This window comes from Macaca thibetana, chromosome 8 (genome assembly GCF_024542745.1).
Source record: "Macaca thibetana thibetana isolate TM-01 chromosome 8, ASM2454274v1, whole genome shotgun sequence".
NCBI lineage: Eukaryota > Metazoa > Chordata > Mammalia > Primates > Cercopithecidae > Macaca > Macaca thibetana.
In genome coordinates, this window is record NC_065585.1 from 11,696,272 (window position 1) to 11,720,362 (window position 24,091).

A 24,091-nucleotide genomic window follows, 5' to 3' on the forward strand; every position below is an offset into this window, starting at 1 on the left:
CCCATGTTGCGCTTCACTTCTGGGACTCAGTGTCTGCTATCAGTATTTCTTAAAGTGCTCTTCTCATTCTCATTGGTTTGCCCAACCTTCTGATCCGAGCTTCAATGTCATTTCCTCCAGGAAGTCTTCCCTGATTTCCTCATAGGAGCACAGAGACCTTCTAAAGGATCCCAAGCTTTCTTATCACATGGTTGGAGACATCTCTGTATTCATCCATCTCTAACCTTAGCCTGGGGCCCCTGAAGACCCGAATCCAGTTTGTATTCCATACGATGTCCTCAGAACTTGGCACATGCTTGGACCAGAAGGGACACTTGAGCAACAGGAGTTGTAAATATCCAGTGAGCACTTGCTCCACCAAGCACTAAGCTGGCTGCTTCCAGGAACCACCTCTAGTCTCCAACTAAGAGCATTGTTCACCTCATCCTACAATGAGGCCATGATGGAGCAAGGCTACAGGTGCCAGGGTTCCGGCACTGCACATGGAGAAGGAAGTGTGCTGAGACATCCCCAGACCCTCCCCATCTCAGTCCAGGTCAGACTCCATCATTGCTCAGTTGCTTAAGCCACGGGGACTCGCCTTGAGTCCACCTTCTCTCCCCAACTCCCAACCTTCAATCCATCCCTATAATCTATGAGATCATCCTCCACAAGAGGTCATGTGGTTTTCTCTCACTGTTCCAGCCCATTGCAATCTTCTGTCTTACCTGTCCTGTGCCAGTGCATGAAGTTCTTGGTACCTTGCCTTAGTGTATAGTAGGCTCTTGGTGGATATCTGTTCCTTCCCTTTGATAATGGAAATAGGAACTCAGAGGGTTGCTGTGAGGATGAAGTGAAGAATGGCTGGTGCTAGGTTCATAGTGAGCATTGAATGTGGTGGTGGTGGAGGTGGCAGTGGCAGCAGTGATATTATTCATGAGACGAAAAATGAAAACAAGACTCAGAAGGCTCAATAACTGCCCAAATTCACAGAGTCAGTGTGTGGCAGGGCTGTGAGCAAGACCACGTCTGCTGGATCTCAAAGCCCAGGTGTCTTCCAGCGGCATAGAGGAACTCTGGCAGAAGCAGAGGATGGAGGTATAGCTGGCATCTTCTCTTTGTCTCTGGAGCCCACATGTGACCAGACTTGGCAATCCAGGATAGTGGGATGCCACGGAGGATCGCAAGCATTTCATCACCCCAACAGAAGAAGCAGAGGAGGAAATAGGCTGCATGATTCCTGAGCTGGGCCTGGTGGGGGGGTGGGGCGAGGGCAGCAGTATTCGGGTGATCTCAACTCCGGCCTGTGTGAATGGGCTGGATGGACAAGAGCCCATTGGCTTGAGGACAGTGGACAGGAGGCTGGAGAGCTGTCAGCTAAGAATAGGACTTGCCTCTGGCAACCACCAATTACCTCCCTGCACATGAGTGCCTCAGTCTTGGCTGCAACATTTGCAGGAGATAACCGTTGGTTTGGCCCTTACCTGAGGATTCAGATGCCCCACAAGAACGTGAGGATAGCTACCACAGCTATTCATTCCACCCAAGTTCATTGGTCTCAGCACTGTGACAGCTGTTGGTGGTTCTTACTACCCTGATAAAATCCTTGCATTCTCCCAATGGAGGTGGCCAAACCAGCCACCAGAAGACAGTGAGACAAGTGACCAAGGAAGAGTACAGAGCCTGAGCTTGCCTAGAGAAGTCATGGAGGACTTCCAGGAGGAAGAGGCCATTAGGCTGAGACATGAGGGATAAGAGTTAGCCAAGCACAGAATAGGGAAGAGAGTGTGCTAGGCAGAGGGAAGAGCACTGTGAAGTCCCAGCGCCGAGAGTAGGGCACAATCACAAGGCAGATGATGTTCATTCCAGTTCACACTCCCCAGACAGTTCGACTCGTATTGGGATTAAGGGAGGAGGCGTGCATCTCCCCAAATGGCCTGTAAATCCCACAGAACCAGGACCACCCTGGATCCCCAGAGGTGAGGGGAGAGCCTGGTTCAGGCGCATAATGTGTGTGAGGAATGGAACTGGTTTGGACTGAATGAATTTGTAATAGAAAGGCCTGACCAGGTGCGGTCTCTCATGCCTGTAATCCCAGCACTTTGGGAGGCTGAGACAAGTGGATCATTTGAGGTCAGGAGATCGAGATCAGCCTGGCCAACGTGGTGAAACCCCGTCTCTACTAAAAATACAAAAATTAGCTGGGCATGGTGGCACACGCCTGGAATCCCAGCGACTTGGGAGGCTGAGGCAGGAAAACCACTTGAAATCAGGAGGCGGAGGTTTTGGTGAGCTGAGATCATCCCATTGCACTCCAGTCTGGGTGACAGAGTGAGACCCTGTCTCAAAAAAAAAAAAAAAAAAAGGAAGGAAGGAAGGAAGGAAGAAAGGAAGGAAGGAAGGAGAAAGCAAGAAAGCAAGAAAGCAAGCAAGCAAGAAAGAAAAGAAAGAGGAAGGAAGGAGAGAGAGAGAGAAAATGGAAGGGGAGGGGAGGGAATGGAATGGAATGGAAAGGAAAGGAAAGGAAAGAGAGAGAAGAGAAGAGGAGAGAAAAGGAGAGGAGGGGAGGAGAGGGGAGAGGAGGGGATGGGAGGGGAAGGGAGGGAAAGGCTGGAGGGAGGGAGAGTTAAGAGTTAAGAAGGAACCAGTAGGTGGTTCCTTCTTCCCCCCTCCTTATATATGCAAGTGTATTTTAACAGAGTTGCAATAATGGAGGGTAATCAGTTTTTTGGGTTTTATTTATTGGCTTGTTATTCTATAACTATTACTCTCCCTGCTGAAACATTTCCCAATCCCCACTTCAACAGCAGTGAGCACTTTTATCTAGGAGATACACCTTATTGAACATCCACTGTGCACTAAATGTGGTGTTATGGAACACAGAGAGAGGCCCTTGGTCCTGGCAGTCAGGGAGCGGGGGGGTTGGTGGGTGCTTAGTGGGGGAACAATATCATTAAATGAACAAGCCTGATAGGAAGGGGCAGGATGCCTCAGGGATCCAGAAGACACTTCTCGCTGCTAGAGGAAGCCTGGGCTGAGGGAAGGAGACAGAAGGGCGAGATGGGAAGACAGCAGTAGTTAGCCAAGTGAAGAGGCCAGAGAAGGATGTCCAGGCAGGCAGAAAAACACATGCAAAGCCCTTCTGCTCCTTCATTTCCTCATCTTCAAAGTAGAAATGACTGTACCTCCAGAATAAATTATAAAATGCATGTAAGTGTTTTGGGAGGCTGAAGCAGAAGGATCACTTGATCCCGGGAGGCCGGGCTGCAGTGAGCCGTGATCATGCCACTGCGCTCCAGCCTGGGTGACAAAGTGAGACGCTGTCTCAAAAAAAAAAGAAAAAGAAATAGAAAGAAAGTCAGAAAGACAAGAAAGAAAGAGAGAGAGAGAGGGAAGGAGGGAGGGAAGAAGGGAAGGAGGGAGGGAGGGAGGGAGGGAAGGGAAGGGCACGTAAAGCTCTTAGCACAGTTGCTAGAACATAGCTAGTGTCCTAAATAAATAAATAAATAATAAACAGCAAGTAAGGCAATGCAAAAGCTACTACTACACAACTTTTAAAAAAATTATTTCTAACTACTATTATAAATAATTTTTAAAAAGACAACCTGCAGAATGGGAGAAAGTATTTGCAGATCATATACTTAATAAGGGCCCAATATCCCAAATACATAAAGAACTCTTGCAGCTCAACAACAAGAAGAAAATTCAAAATGGGCAAAAGGTGTGAATAGACATTTCACCAAAAAATATATATAAGTGGATGATAAGCAATTGAAGAGGTCCAACATTATTAATCACTAGGAAAATACAAATCAAAACTACACTGAGGTAACGCTTCCCACCTACTAAAATAGCTATAGTGAAAAAGACGGAAACTAACAAATGTTGGTGAGGATGTGGAGAAATTGGAGTCTTGGTGCATTGCTGGTGGTAATTTAAAATGGTGCAGCTTCTGTTTGGCTGTTAAACACAGAGTTACCCATATGACCCAGCAATTCTACTCCTAGGCATATACCCCAAATAATAGGAAACAGGTACTTAAATAAACACATACTCTTTTCACAATAGCCAAAATGTGGCAACAATCAAAATGGCCAATAGAAAAATGGACAAACAAATTATGGCATATACAGTCATCACCCAGTTTCTGTGAGGAAGTGCTTCTAGGATACCAAAATCCATAAAAACAAAATCCATGGATACTCAAATTAGTAAATTCTCGAGTCCCTGATATAAATAGCTGTAGTATTTGCATATATTGTAACCTAGGCACATCCTCTTGTATACTTTAAATCATCTCTATGTTACTTATAATACCTAATACAATGTAAATATTATTTAAATAGCTGCTATACTATATTGTTTAGGGCATAATGACAAGGAAATACGTCTGTACATATTTAGCACAGATGCAAATTTTTCAAATATTTTCAATTGGTGGTTGGTTGAATCCATAGATACAGGATCTACAAATACTTAGGACTGACTGTACCATAAGACGGAATATTATTCAGCCATAAACAGGAATGAAGTACTGGTGCACGCTGCAGTGTGGAGGAGCCTCAAGAACATTATGCAGAGTGTAAGAAGCCGGGTAGGAAAAGTCACATGTCATATGATTCCATTTATATGAAAAATCCATAAATCTATAGCGACAAAAAGCAGACCAGCGGTTGCCAGGGTTGGGGGAACGAAGGGTGTGGGGAGAATGAGGAGTGACTGCTTAGTGGGGGCAGGGTTATACTTCGGGTGGATGAAGATATTTTGGAGCTAGATAGAAGTGGTGATTATACGTTGTGAATGTACTAAATGCCACTAAGTACTGCACTTCCAAATGGCTAATGGTATGTTATACACATTTCACCTCAACTTAAAAAACAACTAAAAATAATAAACAGAAATGTATATTATATTAAATATGAATCTATATTATTATAATATTCATATTATATTATGAATATGAATATATTAAAATTTTATACATTTTCTGATTTGATAACGAGCCCTATGAGACAGGCAGAGGATGTGTTAATAATCCCTTTTCATGGATGTCAAAACCTTGGCCCAGGGTGGTTAAAAGACGTGCTCAGAATCTCACAGGGCATTAGTAACAGTAGAAAGCTTACATAAATCTAGCCCCCTTACTGCATTTGGGGAGAATGCAGGGGCCAAGCATCTCCATTGCTGGGCCTCAGGGCCAGAGGTTGGGGAGATAGGAGCCTATTGCAGGCTGAGTTTCAGGGCAGCTGTCCAGGCCTGTGCTCGATGGGTGGGAATTCTTCTAGGGGATACAGGTTACACATTCCCAGCAGCAGGCCTTTAGAATAGAAAGGATCAGAGCAAAATAAGGAGGAAGGGTCAGAACAGGAACAGGGAAAGAGAAAAGCTGAGCCCTTCCATTGTCCATTGGCAGAGGTTCCATTTAAGTTTCTAAGGAAATCGGAGCCCACAGAATTGTTCCACAAATAGAGCTTTGATTGTATTGCACGTCCTGGAAATCAGGCTTCCTGTTACATAAATGTGGCTTCCCTTTAGCCGCTGAACTTTCCGAAGTAAGGTGGAAAATGCAGAGTGCACAGCCACTCTGGGCCATGATTGCGTGGACAGTGGGAGTCTCGTTGCCCTGGCTCACGTAGACACAGTGAGGGTGGGAGTGTTGGAAAAAGCAGGGCTGATCAGGTTATCCCTCTGGCTGAATTCTTCCCAGAGTTCCCAACCCCCTGCAAAATCAAGTCCAAGCTGTAGTGAAAAGGCCCTAACTTCTTCCCCAGGGCCCTGTCCCCCAGCCCTGCTGAGCTAGTTGCTGTGGCTGCCAGCGATTGTCTCCATTTCTGCTACTGGACTAGTTCGTCCAGGATGGGAGCAGGCTTCCGGTCTATTGGAAAATCATCCCCTGCCTGTTCCAGCCTTGGCTGGAGCACCAGTCACCTCTTTCTATCCCTGATCAGGCTTCCAGAGCTGCCAGGACCACTATTGCTCTCATTTGATCAGAACTGTTTCTCTGTTTCTGTCTACTTCCTGTGATGGGGAGCTTTTAGTTCAAGATGTGTGTTTTCTTTGTGTTCTCAGTGCCTGACATAGTGCCTGGCATCTGGTAGGAGCTCAGTAAGGGTTGGTTGAATTGAAAAGGGCATCGCTTTTTAAAAGTTGGATGGAAAGGTAGATGAATAAATGGAAGGATTGGAGCTGAGTGCAAACAAAAGGTGACTAGGGGTCAAGCTCAGAGACCCCTTCCCACATCGATCCCAACTCACTGGGAAGCCATAGGACCACCCTGTTTCTCCTCAGACCCCAAGTCTCCCATTTATAAGATACAGGGTTTGGGCAGCATGGTCCCCCAAAGCCTTTCCTGTTCTGATCCTCTATAAGATTTGGAGCCCATGTTCCTCTGTGGGATGGAGGGGACCCTACCAAGGCCAAAGGCTCCAGTCAGGGAATTTTGGACAGTTGCCTTCCATGGACAGGTCCACCTGGGGTAGGGAGGAGGATCAACCTAGATCCCTGGGGTTCTTTGCTTCAGACTTGAATTCTGACTTTCCCTTATACTTTAGTGTCTACCATCGTATGTGCTTTCTTTGACTCTTGCAGAGAGCCAGGGAGCAGGGGCCACACATTTAGGGATGTGCAGTTACTTACCCAAGGGCTCCCAACAAAATAACACTGCTATCCTTCGTTGGACTTTGAAGGTATCTGTTGAAATGCAAAACTGATGTAGGAGAAAGAGCTCAGTAAGTCCGCATGCCCAAGACCCCTTTGTTTAAACTGCCCAGCATGCTCTCCTGAGCCCCAGCAGGACACAGAGGGTTGAGAATAGAGTTCACATACGTTTTGAAGGGGTCAGGCTGGGCTGGGAAGCTCCAGAATGCAGTGTCCTGCCAGTTTGGGTGCTATCTCAGGGCAAGGGGTCCAAGGAGTGGCAAAGTGAAGGATGAGGGTGGACGAGGGCATGGGGAAGTAGGAGGAAAACAGGGTTGGTACCCAGGGGTAAAGAAAAGCATCAGGAGAGTCATTCCTTCCAGCCTCCTCCCTCCTGCCCTTCCTACCACTGCACAAGCAACTTCTCACCTTTGAATTCTTTCCTGCCACTGCAGATAAGCCTAGTGAGATCCACAATATTTGCCTCTTGCTAACCTCTCCCAGCTCCGTGGCTCACATTGCCAGCTTTTCTCATCTCACCCCTGTTGTGCCCCACATCTCACCATTCTCTCTACTTGTGTGCCTGCCGTGCCGCGTGCCTTTGTCCCGACTATTCCCTGCCTCTAATGCCCTTCCCCACACTCTCTACAAGATCAACTCCTCCTTGTTGAAATATAATAGAAATGCCAGTTCGCCCCTCAGTCACAGCTGGTTCCTTCTATCCTCTGTCCACCTTGAGACTAATGACAGTGCCCAAGTTAGAACTCAGTATAAGACACTAAAGTAGTGTGGTACCTGCCACCTCTTATCTCCCCATGACACAACACACGAGGACTTTTAGCTTTGTGTCCCCATGCTTAACACATTATCCTGCACTTAGATTATTCTGTAATATGCGTAACAGCCAATATGTGTCGGGTGCAGACTAGGCACTGGGCCAGGACTTCATATGGAAGAATTTATTGAACCTGCACATCTATGGGCAGGGCTGTGGCTAGCCCCAGACACTCAGAGGCACCCTTGAATGGTGAGCAACCTACGTGACTGTCCTTGGCAGGCCTACCTGTCATATAGACATAATCATCATTATTGTCATTGACGCTATAGTTGGCATCACCAGTTGCACTGTAAAAAATGAGCAATAAGACACCCAGAAAGGGCCAGGTGAGGTGACTCATGCCTGTAATCCTAGCACTTTGGAAGGCCTAGGCAGGCAGATCACTTGAGGTCAGGAGTTCGAGGCCAGCCTGGCCAACATGGTGAAGCCCCGTCTCTACCAAAAATACAAAAATTATCCAGATGTTTTGGCATACGCCTGTAATCCCAGCTACTCTGGAAGCTGAGACAAGAGAATTGCTTGAACCCAGGAGGCAGAGGTTGCAGTGAACCAACATCGCGCCACTGAACTCTAGCCTGGGGGACAAAGCGATAATCCATCTCAAAAAAAAAAAGAGGCCCAGAAAGCTTTAGGATCTTTTCCAGAGTCACAGAGCTAGTAAATAACCAGCAAGAGGGAAAAATGCCCAAACTCCTTCCTTCCTCCTGCCCTCACCACCTCCCTCAGTGTCACAGAGCCCTGCTCTGTGATGACAGTGTAGTAGTGGTAGTAAATGATAGATCCACATTTGACCTGGACATCTGACTCTAGAGTTCAAACTATTAACTATTTTACTATAGTTTGCCGTTTTCTACCGTGCTTGGCTGCCAACGTGTATGATTTGAATGTTGGAAAGAAAGAGCCAATGAATGTAATACCTTTAACAAGGGAGAGCGTTAGACGGCATTTCAGGTACAGCATCAGCCAAAGCACATGGGCACCGTGGATCAGGGCAGTGTCATTTGTAGACCCAGCAGCCTATGATGAATGGATGCTTTCCACGGTTCTCTGACTTCTGACCTTCCCTGGCCTGCCCACCAGGCTGAAGCACCCCCTGCTGGTGCAGCAAAGACCTGACCCCACCATATACATTTTATGTGAGATTTGGGGCAAATTTCTTTTATTTTTTATTTTTTATTTTTTGAGACGGAGTTTCACTCTTGTCTCCCAGGTTGGAGTGCAATGGCGTGATCTCGGCTCACTGCAACCCCTGCCTCCTGGATTCAAGTGATTCTCCTGCTTCAGCTTCCTGAGTAGCTGGGATTACAGGGGCCTGCCACCACGCCCAGCTAATTTTTATATTTTTAGTAGAGACAGGGTTTCACCATGTTGGCAAGGTTGGTCTCAAACTCCTGACTTGGCCTCCCAAAGTGCTAGAATTACAGGCATGAGCCACTGCTTCCGGCCTTGGGGCACATTTCTTAGTTTATCTGAGACTCAACATCCTTACCTGTAAAATATGGAAAAAAAAAAAAAATAGTGCCTTCCTCATTTGGTTAAGGTTTGAGAGAAGTAATAGAGTTTGCTTAATATGGAGCCACAAATATTGGGAGAGCTCAATAAACAACTATAGAAATCTGATATCACATTTTTGGTAAATATAGTGACACTTACAGGATGGACACTGTGCCCTGGTCCTGCTCTGCCTGGGTCCCAGAGGTCTGACTTCTGCAAACTACATTTCCCAAGCTCCCTGTCAATGGCTTGTGGCTGGGTTCAACCAATAGAAGACACTGACAGGGTGGTGAGGGCAGGAGGAAGGAAAGAGTTTGGGCATTTTCCCCTCCTGCTGGTCTTCAGGCAGCATCTCTGCAGTGGCTGCACCTCCTCCCTGGTCCCAGCCTCTGCCAGGCAGCCCCTGCCAGGGTTCTAGCTCCACTAACCCTGGGATGCTAACACCCCATCCTCCAGCCCCAGCAAAGGAAGCTTCCTGCTGTTCTAACCTCTCAGTTGTCTCAATGTCCTCCTTGTGAGTAGGGTTACCAAAATTAGCAAATAAAAACATGGGAAGTCCAGTTAAATTTGCATTTCAGATAAACAACAAACCCATTTCCAAATATTACATGGGACACACAATTTCATGTAAAAAAAAATCATTGTTTATCTGAAATGCAAATGTAACTGGCAATTCTGTATTTTATCTGGCAACCCTACATAAAAGGCTTCTCAGTTCTTCCAATACCATTGAACCTAATTCTCTGGATTAAATTTCCTCCATTAAACTTTCAGTAGAAGCTCTTTGATTGCTGGATCCCACTTGGTACAGATGTTGAGTTCAATGTGAGCCAATGCATATTTCTGGAATCCTGACATTATTCCCTATTCCAGCCTTCTACTCACCTTCCCACTCCCCATGAGTTCAAAGAAGAATATGGAATTTAAAACCAACATTCATTAAGCATCTTATGTGCCAAGTACTAAAAAACTTGGCAGAGATAAAACACTTTGCTATCTTAATTGCTGGCATCAGAGCACCTCTGAGCTTTGTTTAAGAAAATACCTTCACAAGTCACTTGGGGTAGAATGTGAGACCCTGAGGGCAGGGACTGAGACAAAGAAAGGACCCACTGCACAGCTCTGCTGAGGAAAATAAAGGGAATTTCTTCTTTGCCTCTGAGAGAGCAGAGAAGAGATGTTCCTGTTGCTATATTGCTGTAGAGCAAAGGCCCTAGAACTTAGTGACATAAAACAACGATTTTATTGTGCTCATGAATTCTGTGGGTCAAGAACCGGGACAGTGCATGGCAGAGGTGGCTCACCTCTGCTCCAGGATGTCTGGGACCTCAACTGGGAAGACTCAACCGATTGGGGTGACTCAACAACAGGCAGCTCGGGCCATCAAAAGGCACTTTCAGTTTTTACAGATGGGACTTCAGTCAGGGCTGGTGACTAGAGCATCCATCACAACCTCTCCATGTGATCAGGACTTCCTCACAGGACTGTGGCTCAGGGGAGTGGAACCTCTCACCTGTCAACTCACGTTTCCAAAAGCAGCATCCAGTGGAGGAGGCAGAAGCTGCTTTGCAGGGAACATAATTACTCTCTCCATGCCCTGCTTGGGTGGAGCCATCTCAGGCTGAATAGCCCAGGGACGGGGCAGAAACTGCCACTCTGGTTGGGAACAGGGCAGGGTTATATGGTAGAAGAGCATGTGAGATGGGATATATGGTTGCAACCTTTGCTGAGTCAAAAAGCATAATCTGGGATAGAGGAGAGGCAGAAAAAGAAGAGGAGAACCAAAAAACTAGCATACCATTAGAACAAAATGTGGAAGGAATGGCCGGGCGCGGTGGCTCAAGCCTGTAATCCCAGCACTTTGGGAGGCCGAGACGGGCGGATCATGAGGTCAGGAGATTGAGACCATGCTGGCTAATACGGTGAAACCCCGTCTCTACTAAAAAATACAAAAAACTAGCCGGGCGAAGTGGCGGGTGCCTGTAGTCCCAGCTACTCAGGAGGCTGAGGCAGGAGAATGGCGTGAACCCGAGAGGAGGAGCTTGCAGTGAGCTGAGATCCGGCCACTGCACTCCAGCCTGGGTGACAGAGCAAGACTCCGTCTCAAAAAAAAAAAAAATGTGGAAGGAATGACAGTGAAAACGGCCTGGGTGAGATAAGAGGTGGCCCTAGACATTTAAGAATGGGTCATTGCTGAGCATCGTTGTTCATGCCTAGGACCCCAACACTTTGGGAGGCTGAGACAGGAGGATTGCTTAAGCCCAGGAGTTTGAGACCAGCCTGGGGAACATGGTGAGACTCTATCTCCAAAAGGAAAAAAAAAATTAGCCAGGTGTGGTGGTGCACACCTGAGGTCCCAGCTACTCAGGAGGCTGAAATGGGAGAATTGCTTGAGCCCAGGAGGTTGAGGCCGCAGTGAGTGGTGATGGTATCACTGCACTCCAGGCTGGGTAATAGAGTGAGACCCTGTCTCAGTAAATAAATACATAAACAAATTTCAAGAAATAGGTTGTTGCAGGTGTAGACATAGCTATGGAGTGAAGGCTCTCCTCTGCCTTCCACCTTTAGCCAAGGATCCTGCACACACACAAAGGCCTTGGGCTGCTGTGACAGTGTGTGTGTGTGTGTGTGTGTGTGTGTGTGTGTCACAGAAAGGGATGGCACCTCATGCCTGACTTATCAAAATGTAAATAAAGATGGAATAATGACACTGAAAATTAATGAATTTGACAAGAAGAAAAGCAAAGTGCCAGAACCCTGAGCCCTTGAACCCAAGTCCTTAGAAATGAGCAGACACTTGGGGTGGGCTTTGGATCTCCATAGAATATAGAAAGAGAATTCAAGCCTGTTTTGTTTGTTCATTCATTCAAGAAGCTTTGGTTGTGCACCAGAGACTGTGTTAGTTGCTGAGGCAACAATCGGGGCAAAAATAGCCAGGGACTGGCTTCATGGAGGTTCTGCTCTAGCAGGAAAAGACAGGCAATAAACAAGTAAGAAAATATAATACAAATGAAAATGTCAGGTTGGCTGACACCCGCAACATCTCAGTGGCTTAATACAATGAAAATGTATTTTTTTCCTCAGACAGAAACTCAATATGGGGGTTTATTAGGAGGTCTTGCTTGATGTGGGGGTACAGGCTCCACTATCTCATAACTCCACCATTGGCTAAGGACATTTTGTCCTCACTGAATTCTCTGTGCCTGCCCCTTACAGACAGGAGTAGGGAGAGCACAGAGGACAATGTGGAAGATTTTTTCAAACCAGGACTCAAAACAGACCACACTACTCTCACCCACATACCATTGACTGGGACATCTTCATAAAGGCACCCACACCTCACTGCAAACAAGGCTTGAAATGTGGTCCAGTAGGGTGCCCAGGAGGAGGAGGAGGAGGAGGAGGAGGAATGAGACAAATGCTATCAAGGAAATAAAGGCGGTATCAAGACTGGGAGTACTAATTCATATTGGGATAACTAATTCATATTGAGTGGCCAGGTCAAGACTGTTTGAGGACGTGGGATTTGGGCTGAGATCTGAAGAGGAATTAGACAGCTATTCAAATTTCTGGGGAAGAGTGTTCTAGAATCAATGGAAAACAAGGACAAACCTCAGCAGTGGGACTTTGCTATGGTTTAAATGTGTCCCTCAGGAGCTCCTACGTTGGGAACATGATGCCACTGTGACAGTGTTAGCCCTCATGAATAGATTAATGTTGCTATCATGGAAGTAAGTGTAAAAGTTTGGCCCCTGTTTTTCTCGGTCTTGCCTCCTATCTCCCTTCTGCCTTCTGCCTTCTGCCTTCTGCCTTCTACTTTGGAATAACCCTCACCAGATCCCAGCGCAATGCCCTTGGACTTCCCAGCCTCCAGAACTGTAAGAAATAAACCTCTTTTCCTTATAAATTATCCAGTCCGTGGTATTCTTTTATAGCAACAGAAACTTGAGTAAGACAATCATAGTTTGGTGTGTTCAGGGAACAAGAAATAGGTCAGTGTGACTGGTGTCTGGTAAGCCAAAGAGAGGATGATTTGGGGTGAGATCAGAGAGGCAGGCAGTGGTCAGATCATGCAGGTTCCCACAGGCTCCAGGAGGGGCATTTAGGTCTTAATTTTAAGTGCTATGGGAAGCCACTGCAGGATTTAAAGCAAGGGAGTACTAGTATCTGAGCTGTGTTTTTCAAATATCCTGATTCCAAGGGCCAAGGAAACCTTCACAGGTATCTGAGTTATATGGCCACCATTTCAATCCATCCTCATAACAGCTTAAAAAGAGATAATACTGGGCTTTTTCATGACTATGAAGACATGGAGGGTTAGAAGGAGACTATAATCACACATGACATTGGCACAGCCAAGTCTGATTTCAGATCCAAGCCCAAGAGAGGAAATGTGGTTGAGAACAGAAACCAAAGCTCCATCAGGATCCAAGGGTGGAGAAATGCCCACAGGGGTATTGCTGAAGACCCAAAGGCTGGCAGCATGAGAACCTCCCCACCTGGAGGCCCAAAGGTGCACCCTGCCTTCCTGAGGGAGGGGTCTCCAGTGCCTACTCCCTGAGCCATGGGGAGAGAGCCCCAAGTAAGAAGTCTGGGGTGCCTGTGCTTTTAGGTCATTGGGAAGCTGGGTGACCTTTGGGACAAAGGGTCTGTCCATGATCACTGCAGAGAGAGCTCCAGCCACTGTGATTTGCTAAATAATGGCCCCCATGTCCTAATCTCCAGAACCTGGGAATAGGTTACCCTACATAGCAAAAGGGGTTTTGCAGATGTGATTAAATTAAGGATCTCAAGGTGGAGATGCTACCCTCGATTACCTGAGTGGGCCCAATGTCATCACAAGGGTCCTTATCAGAGGGAGGCAGATAAGGAGATGTAATGATGGAGTGATGTGGGGCCTGAGTCAAAGAATGATGGCAGCCCCCAGAAGCTGGAAGGAGCAAGGAAATGGATTCCCCTCTGGCGCCTCCAGAACAAATGCAGTCCTGCCTCAATTTAAGCCCATGGAGATGCATTTTCGGTTTCTGACCTCTAGAACTTCACAATAACAAATTCTTGTTGTTTTAAGCCACCGAGTTTGCGGTTATTTGCAACAATCCCCATAGCAAACTCACACACCCACCAACCAAGACAGTGACTGGGGGAAAATCCAGAGCTTTTTTTAGTTGCTGTTTGTTTCCCCTGGCAGTCATTCTTCTTCCCCTGTCTCTGTTTCTCCACAAAAATTCTTCATGGAAATTTTGAAGCCAAGAACACTAGTGGGCTTATCTTGGGGGTGCCAAAGAATGTCACCAGTGCCCCTGACTTTGATCCAGCCTGAGGACCAAAGCAGTGGTGGTAGCTGAAACCCTGAGTCCAGTGGGAGAGAAGAGAGTCAAGCCCTCTAGATGTCCCTGAGGAAGGCAGGAGGAAAGCGCATTTCCCCATTTCCCCTCAGTAAGCCACATGGGGTCAGAGGAAGCAGTACTCAGGGACAGCTTTCCTAAAATCCTCCAGCAATGGGGCCTTTAAGAGGCTCTGGGAGTTGGCACCAACGTCAAGGGCTCCTTTCCACTGCCAGGTTTTCAGATTCCTGATGAGTGAGGCTAGCAAACAAGCCCAGCCTTTGATGCTTGGCCACCTTGGCAGAGGGGTTGTTTTGGCCCCTCCATGGCTGCTGGGCAGCTGGTAAGCCTGGAAGGCAGGGCCTTGGTTAATCAGCAAGGCTCTTGTTTGTCTGGCTTGGCCTTTTGGTGACTTACCACCCTTTGGCCTATATATGAGAGTTTGCAATATCAGCATTTAGTGCAATGTAATGAGTAACCAGGGTCTGGAGGCTTCTATACCTGCCTTTTATAAACACAGCTGATTAGCCTTAATCTCCCTGGGGACTTGGAGCTCAGGGTTGGGGATGGGGGTGCAGGGGTAAATTCGACACAATTGAGGACTTGTAGTTTCCTCTGGGGACAGGGTCCTGAGCCCTGAGCCAGCTAGCCTTGGATTCAAGTCCCAGCTTTCCTTATCTGCTGTGGGGTGGAAATGTCAACCAGCCTCTTAGCACCTCCACTTCCATCTCTGCAAGAGACGTGCCTTTGTCCACTCAGTGAATACTTATTAACCATAAACTCTACAACCTGTGTTAAGGGATATATGATATAATGGAGCAAAGTACATGAGAGATTTTCTCTTTTTTTTTTTAGCACTAGTTAAGTATTCAATAATTGAAAATCTTCCTCTGAGTCTGTGGGTGTAGATGAAGGTGGTGAGAGTTTCCTCCCAAGGGCTCCCAGAGACACAGGGCCTCTAACAGAGAAGTGTAGAGTGGCTGGGGGCATGCTGAAGGTGAGAGTAGTAGTGCATTCCCAGTGAGATCAGGTTGGGCTTTGCGTCCCGATCAGCATGTGGCACGAGGCAAGGTGCTCAGGCTCAGGCATCCCTGATGTACATCCTCCAGCAAGTGACCCAGTGTCTCCGAGCCTCAATGTTCTCATCTCTAAAAAGAGGGTGATTAGTTATGCCTCCCAGTGTTACCAGAAAGGGGTCCAGATCCAGACCCCAAGAGAAGGTTCTTGGATCTCACTCAAAACAGAATTCAGGGCAAGTCTGACGAGGAAAGTGAAAGCGGTGGTTCACATCTGTAATCCCAGCACTTTGCGAGGCCAAGGTGGGCGGATCACCTGAGGTCAGGAGTTTGAGGCCAGCCTGGCCAACACAGTGAGACCCCATCTCTACTAAAAATACAAAAATTGGTGGTGTGAGCCTGTAGTCCCAGCTACTCCAGAGGCTGAGGCAGGAGAATCGCTTGAACCTGGGAGGCAGAGGTTGCAGTGAGTGGAGATGGCACCACTGCACTTTAGCTTGGGGAACAGAGTGAAACTGCACCTCAGAAAAAAAAAAAAGGAATAAGGAAGCATTGCTCCATAGTCAGAGCAGCCCTGAGGGCTGCTGTTGCCCATATTTATGGGTTTTTTTGATTATATATATAGGGTAACTTCTTGATGTTGCCATGGCATTTGTAAACTGTCATGGAACTGGTGGGAATGTAGCAGTGAGGATAAGCAGAGGTCATTCTCATTGCCTTCTTGGTTTTGATGGGATTTAGCTGGTTACTTTGCTGTAGTCTGTTTTATCAGCAAGGTCTTTAAGACCTGTATCTTGTGCCTACCTCCTATCTCACTCACCCTGTGATTTAGAATGCCTTAACTGTCTGGGAATGTAGCCAAGGAGGTCTCAGCCTCATTTTACCCAGCCCCTATTCAAGATGGAGTTGCTCTGTTTCAAATGCCTCTGACACCAAGATTGTTAGGAAGATTTGGTGAGATGACTTGCAGAGAGCTGTGTCCAGGGTGACTGGCACCTCCTAAGGGTTTAGTGAGAAGTTAGCCCGCTTTTCTTCTCTCCAGCTTCATTGCCTTTGCCCATGCTCTCAGAGCACCCCCCAACAAAGGAAAGCTTTATTTTGTATGGCAGGGAGCTCCCCATAAGCAGAAGCATCTCAGCAGAAATTGGACTTCTGCATGTGGAGCATTAATGGTACCAGAAAAGGGGTCCCAATCTGGACGCAAAGAGAGGGTTTTTGGATCTTGTGCAAGGAAGAATTCAGGGCAAGTCCATGGAGTAAAGTGAAAGCAAGTTTATTAAGAAAGTAAGGAATAAAGAATGGCTACTCCATAGGCAGAGCAGCAGCTTGAGCTGCTGGCCTAAGGATACTTATTGTTACTTCTTGATTATATGCTAAACAAGGGGTGGGTTATTCATGAGTTTTCTGGGAAAGAGGTGGGAAACTCCTGGAATTGAAGGCTCCTCCTCGTTTTTTAGACCACATATGGTAATTTCCTGATGTTGCATGGCATTTGTAAACTGTCATGGCGCTGGTGGGAGTGTCTTTTAGCATGCTAATGCATTATAATTAGTGTATAGTGAGCACTGAGGATGACCAGAGGTCACTCTTTTTGCCATCTTGGTTTTGGCAGGTTTTGGCCAGCTCCTTTACTGCAAGTTGTTTTATTAGCAAGGTCATTATGACCTGTTTCTTGTGCTAACCTCCAATCTCATCCTGTGACTTAGAATACCTAACTTACTGGGAATGCAGCCCAGTAGGTCTCAGCCTTATTTTACCCAGCCCCTATTCAAGATGGAGTCACTCTGTTCAAATGCCTCTGGTGTTAAGAAAAATTGACAAAGATGGCCACCCTCAGTGGCCCGAGGTCCAGCTGAGCCACAGGGAGCTACCAGGATACTCCAGGACAGCTGACCACTGGGGAGCCAGGAGCCATGAGGGCAAGAGAGCAGTGGAGCTGATGGGTCATGAGGACTCACAGCTAATTCTTCAAGTCCAGAGAGTTTGAAAACATCAAGGATACTTCATAGAGTATCCACTCATATAATTGGAACATGTTAAAGCTTGGAAGAAGGCTCAGACAGGAATGGGTCTAAACCCTCATCCTACAGACTAGGAAACTGAGCCCTCAGGGGATGAGGACTTGCCCAAGGTATTAACCAGGAATCTGAGCAGTTCTTCATAACCAGAGCCAACCTGCAACCTCAACCATGCCAGTTTTAACCTAACAGTCTTCCCTCCAGTGTCTTCAGGCTCCCCAAACACCCCTGATGGAGAGAAGGCCCCATAGTCCATGCTGGTCACTGGCAGCCAGAATTATTCCAGAGCCCATATGTGGGAATGTGAAGAAACCTTGACTTAACCACCAAGGCCAAGGGCAGGAAAAGACATCGACACCTCCAGGAAGCTATGGCAGAACCACTGTGGGGGTGTCCACAGGGGGTGATTGTGAGGATATGAAGTAGGAGGGTACTGTGCCAGAAAGTGACAAATCATTTGAGCTGAGATAGTAGTAAGATTTGGTCCAAAGAACAAAGCAAGGGAAATGTTAAGTACCATGTATTGAGTTCTTAAGCACTTTCCATATAGTGGACGTTGTGCTATATCCTTTAAATATATGGTGTCACTTAATCCTTAAATATCTCTTCCTTAAAGAGGCCAACTATTTCAAATAGTTATTCCTATTACTTTTTGTATTAGTTCATTTTCATACTGCTATAAGGACATATCTGAGACTGGGGACTTTACAAAGAAAAAGAGGTTTAATGGACTCACAGTTCCACATGGCTGGGGAGGCCTCACATTCATGGCAGAAGGCAAAGGAGGAGCAAAGGCATGTCTTACATGGCAGCAGGCAAGATGGCATGTGCAGGGGAACTGCTATTTATTCACTTATTTATTTAATCAGACAGGGTCTCACTCTGTTGCCCAGGCTGGAGTGCAGTGGCATGATCTCGGCTCACTGCAACATCTGCCTCCCAGGTTCGTTATTCTCCCACCTCAGCCTCCCAAGTAGCTGGGAGTATAAGCATGCACCACCATGCCTGGCTAATTTTTGTATTTTTAGTAGAGACCATGTTTCGTCATATTGGCCAGGATGGTCTCAAACTCCTGACCTCAAGCAATCCACCTGCCTCAGCCTCCCAAAACGCTGGGATTACAGGTATGACCACTGCACCCAGCTGGAACTTCCCTTTATAAAACCGTAAGATCTCCTGAGACATATTCACTATCACAAGAACAGCATGGGAACAACCTGCCCCCATGATTCAGTTACCTCCCACCAGGTCCCTCCCTTGATATGTAGGATTATGGGAGCTACGGTTCAAGATGAGATTTGGGTGGGGACACAGCCAAACCATATGGCTCTTCATCTCAGCTCTTAACTCAACTTCTGATTATTATGTTTGTTACTAAAGGCATTCATTTATTCAACACATATTATAAGTTACATACAATCTGTTAGGGCTGAGGATAACATAGTGAGAATATGTTTTTTAAAAAAATAAATTGTCCCTGCTATCACAGAACTTCTAGGTTAGAGGTAAGACAGGTATATATTAAGTAATTACACAAATGGCACAAACTGGTTTCCTCCTATTGAATCATGAACTCCGTGAAGACCAGGACCAAGCTTGTCTTTTTGAGTCAAATGGTATGCTGATGTTTATAGAGATCCTAAAAGCTGATTGTCAAATACACAGGACTCTTGCCAACCAGTTAAACTTCAGTAGCTTGAAATTGGCCTGAGTGGGAGTATTTACAGCATGAGAATTGGCAAAGGCTACAAATCAGGGATTTTTTCTTCTTTTGCAGAGTGTGATTTCCAGGCACGGCCTCTTCCCCTCTGCACCAGGCCCACCCACATAAAAAACTTGGTAATACACATCTGATGAATGCTCTCACAATCCAGCGCTTTGAGAGTCATTGCATTACCTCCTTGTTTCAAATTAGGAAACTGAGCTTTAGGGAGCTTAGCAATCTGCACAGTTATTAAATCATGTAACTTGTGAGTGATGAAGCTGAAATTCAAACTCAGGTTTCTGGCTCCAAAACTGTGCTCTCAACTGTGTGAGGCCCAACCTTTTGGAAAAGCACAGTCTTCATGGCTGGAAGGAAGAAGGAAGGAGCCTGGTGCCCTGGAAGACTAGGGGCTGCCCTGTGAGGCCAGGCCAGACCAACCTGGGGTGGAGTGTAAGGGAAGGGTTTGTGAGGGTCCATTGTGGAGTCAGATCTGAATCTCCAGAGTTGGAACCAGGCTCCTGAAAAGTGGAGCCAGAAAATGCTTTTGCCTATTATTGGTCAGCTTTGTTTTCAAAACTATAACCATCCACCTGAGAGGCCTGGAGTCCTTCCCAGGAAGGCATGTTGGAAACCTGTGCTGAGGTGAGGTCAGTGCCACATTGGGAGCTGATTGCTGAAGATGCAGCTGTTGGTAGAGCTCCACAGACAGACCTGTTTTTTATCCTAAGACCTTTCCTTAAAAAGCTGATTCACTAAGGGCTCTGTGTGACTGGGCCAGCCACGGCTTTCATCTCCTCCATAAATCTGAGAGCTCCTGGAAGGAACTCACACCAGACCTTAATTGTCTCTGTAACTCCCAATTTTATGAGCGCTTACCACATAGTAGGCACTTGATCAACGTAATCAATGAGTGAGACAGTATAGCTCAGATGCAGGTAAAACAAAGAACACCTATATTTATTCTGATTTAAATGTAACATAAACTTAATGTAATGTTATTTTGGAAAACATAGATAATTATAAGGAGAAAATTAAAAATTACAACCCAGGCTCGGCGTGGTGGCTCATTCCTGTAATCCCAGCACTGTGGGAGGTGAAGGTGGGTGGATCACAAGGTCAGGAGTTGAAGACCAGCCTGGCCAAGTCTCTACTAAAAATACAAAAATTAGCTGGGCATGGTGGCAGGTGCCTGTAATCCCAGCTACTCAGGAGGCTGAGGCAGAGAATTGCTTGAACCCAGGAGGCAGAGTTTGCAGTGAGCCGAGATCACATCACTGCATTCCATCTTGGGCAACAGAGTGAGACTCTGTCTCAAAAAAATAAATAAATAATAAATAAATTACAACCCAGTTACAGAGAAAACCATGCTTAACATTTCATGTATTCTTTAAAAAATATGTGTGTGTGTACACCCATGTATATGTACGTATGTGCACGTGTGTCTATTCTTATTGAATCACATATTATATATACATTTGAATCTTCTTATTTTCACATAATCCTTTATCAGAAAAAATGTATTATGTTAACAACGTATTATAAAACTTTCATTTTCTAGTCAGTGTCTTTAACATAGCATCACGTAGAATTACCAACATGTATTTATTTCACCCCTGATGTTTGACATTTGTGTTGTTGCTTATTTTCTATTCTTATAAATAACACAACAATCATGATTTTTCAACATTAATAATAAAACCCAGATGTCTGGGTTTTTTTCTTTTTATTTTGACTCCCTAGAAGTAGAATTAGGGGCTCAGAGGGTAAGAAGTTTATAAAGGAATACATAAGGCTAAGCTGAATTACAGGAAATTTGTTCCGGGAACTTCAAGAGTGAAGAATATTAGCATTTTTTTTAACTTTGGGAATTTGCTAGGTAAGCAATGTGTCTCTTTGACTGCTAGTGGGGGAAATGCTTTTTCCATTTATTCATGAACTATTCACATTTTCTCTTGCTGTCTTTTGTGCCCGTGGGAGCCAAGGATGTAGACCTCAAGCATTGACTTTGGAGAGGGCCTTGGCCGCTGAGCCTGGACAGTCTGCCCCGAGCTGCTGGGGCTCAGCACCCTGCCTCATGCTGCCTGTTCCAGGGAGGCAGATCATTGCAGCAGCATGGAACTTCACCTGGCAGAGTGGGCAGGCAGATTCCAGAAAAATCTGGCACAGCACAAAGGTTTCTGGGAAAAGCCACAGCCCACCTGGCTAGAACCTGAGGCTGACTTGGCACCCCACCACCTCCTTTCCTCCGTGGGAGGCTTGGATGGGGCAGGAGAAGGAGAGCCTTGAAGAAGAGGCAGCCATGTGGTCTGGCTGGCTCAGGGAGCTGCCTCCCAGCTCACTTGGCTCCCACGAAGCCTGTTTTCCTTAGTGCTGATGGCTTCCTCGTGAGGAAGGAAGGAGAAGAGAAGATGAAAAAATGTGGAAGAGAAGGAAGAGATTCTTGCTTCTGGGGCCTGGATTAAGGAAGGACCTAGGAGCATTCTAGATTCTCCTTCAGAATTGATACTAAAATAGCCAGCCAGTGAGTCTCTGGATCACAGAGATGCAGGTTTTTAGCTTTCTTTTATTCATGGACGAGACTAAGAGCTGGGGCTCTTGAGCCAGACTGCCTGTGTTCCAGTCACCACCTGCCACTTACTATCCAGGTGACAGTGACATCACTTCCTTCAGCCTCCAGGAGCTGAACGCAATGTGTGGAGCACATAGGAGGCATGTAGGAAGGCTTCAATCACTGTTAGCTGTTCCAGAAGATTTAGTGAACATCTTCTCACATGCAGCATTTAGCTGCCAGAAATTGTGGATGTGGTATAATAAAAACTGTACAGTTGGCAAAATGGCCTAAGATTGAGCAACTGAGTTTTGGTCATTTTAAACATCCAACATCACATTGGCTCATATGGCACTGGGGATATTAACTAATAAATGGAATGCCTTTAAAATTTCTTTAAAAATCCTTAGGAAAATTGATCCAATTTTCTAATATCTTATGTAAAAGCTGCACATATAATTGTTGAAGCAAAAAGAAAGACAATATTGGCCGGGCGCGGTGGCTCAAGCCTGTAATCCCAGCACTTTGGGAGGCCGAGACGGGCGGATCACTAGGTCAGGAGATCGAGACCATCCTGGCTAACACGGTGAAACCCCGTCTCTACTAAAAAAATACAAAAAACTAGCCGGGCGAGGTGGCGGGCGCCTGTAGTCCCAGCTACTCAGGAGGCTGAGACAGGAGAATGGCCCGAACCCGGGAGGCGGAGCTTGCAGTGAGCTGAGATCCGGCCACTGCACTCCAGCCTGGGCGACAGAGCGAGACTCCGTCTCAAGAAAAAAAAAAAAAAAAGAAAGACAATATCTTAGCTCTGCTTCAGTCACCAACCCCTGGCCAAAAATATGTGAGCTGTAACCATTTGTGTTGGTTTCCAATTACTGCTGCAACAACCACAAATGTAGTGCCTTAAAACAGCATGAACTTATTAGCTTACAGTCCTAGGGGTCAGGCATGCTCAATGGAACTCCATGGGCAAACATCAAGGTGTCAGCAGGGCTACCCTCCTTCTGGAGGCCTTGGGGAAATTTTGATTCCTTTCCAGTTTCTAGAAGCTGCCTAGACTCCTTGGCTGGTGGCCTTTCCTCCATCCTCAAAGTCAGCAATCACATCTTTCTGACATCTGCTTCCATCCTCACATCTTCTTTACTGGCTCTTCTGCCTCCTTCTTCGAACACTTTAGAACCCTTGTGATTACCTTGCTCCTATCGGGATAATTCAGGTCAATCTCCCTGTCTTAAAATCCTTAACCTGGCCTGGCATGGTGGCTCAGGCCTATAATCCCAGCACTTTGGGAGGCTGAGATGGGTGGATCATGAGGTCAGGAGATTGAGACCATCCTGGCTAACACAGTGAAACCCTATCTCTACTAAAAACTACAAAAAATTAGCAGGATGTGGTGGCAGGTGCCTATAGTCCCAGCTACTTGGGAGGCTGAGGCAGGAAAAAGGCGTGAACCTGGGAGGCAGAGCTTGCAGTGAGCCAAGATCACACTACTGCACTCCAACCTGGGCGACAGAGCGAGACTCTATCTCATAGGAAAAAAAAAAACAAAAAAACAACAAAACCCAAATTCCTTAATCTAATAACACCTGCAAAGTCCCTTTTTCATGTAAAGTAACATATTCACAGGTTCTGGGGATTAGGTCATGAACATCTTTAGGGGCCATTACTCTACTTTGTCATACTATTATGTTTTAACACATATATGTTGAGTGCCTGCATTTTGCCAGGTGCGGTGTCTTCCTCTGAGTGGAATAAGATCTAAGCCTGTTTTCTGAAGGAATTCACAGGCTAGCACCAATGACAAACAGGTAAACAAATAGGCAAGCTAAGGAATTGGAGGGGCAAAGATGTAATTCTATATAAAGAAACAAGGAACAAAAGGATGAGAGAAAGAGACCTGGGAGAGAAGTAAGTTCCAAGTAGAGAAAGCAGAAGCATAAAAATTGGAAGACGCCTGTTAAATGCCGTGTGAGGGAATGTAGCTTAGAGCATGTAGATACTGTCATATACGATGCTGAGTCAGGGGCAGGAGTTGCTCTGAGAAAAGAACTTAGAGAAGAAGGAGGAAATGAGGTCATAGAGCACATCATATGGCACAGGAAAGAGCTTGGACTTTATCTACTAGGTGATGGAGAGAAGATGGAAAGTTGAGAGCATGGTGTGACACTGTGAGATTTCCAGTTGGCAATGATAGAATGGACCCTGAGTTGTAAAGGGTGACACTGCACAAGAGGCTAGCTCATTGACTGCCTTCCATCCATTCACTCATGCATTCAACTATCTACACATTCATTCTTTAATTTGTCATCTATCCATCTGACTCTCCATCCATCTATTCTTTAAAAGCCTATGCCGCTATGTATATTTCTAACATTCCTCTGTTTCCATCACATAGTTATCGCACTTTTTATTAGTCATTTTTTAAATTACTTGCAGTCTGTTTCCAAGCCATGAGTCTCGCATTTGTTTTGAACTGTTTCAACATTTGAATGAACTCAGTGTTCATTATTAGCCTATTCTGGTGTTCTCTCCA

The 24,091-nt window shown here is 46.1% G+C and overlaps 1 long non-coding RNA gene across 1 annotated transcript; it reads left to right on the forward strand.

Annotated features, from left to right (window-relative positions):
* The first annotated feature begins 451 nt into the window (after positions 1 to 451).
* Positions 452 to 21,931, forward strand: LOC126960871 (uncharacterized). Its single transcript, XR_007728136.1, has 3 exons — positions 452 to 535; positions 4,437 to 4,573; positions 20,993 to 21,931. It is a non-coding gene; the product is annotated as an uncharacterized LOC126960871 (long non-coding RNA).
* The last annotated feature ends 2,160 nt before the right edge of the window (positions 21,932 to 24,091 follow it).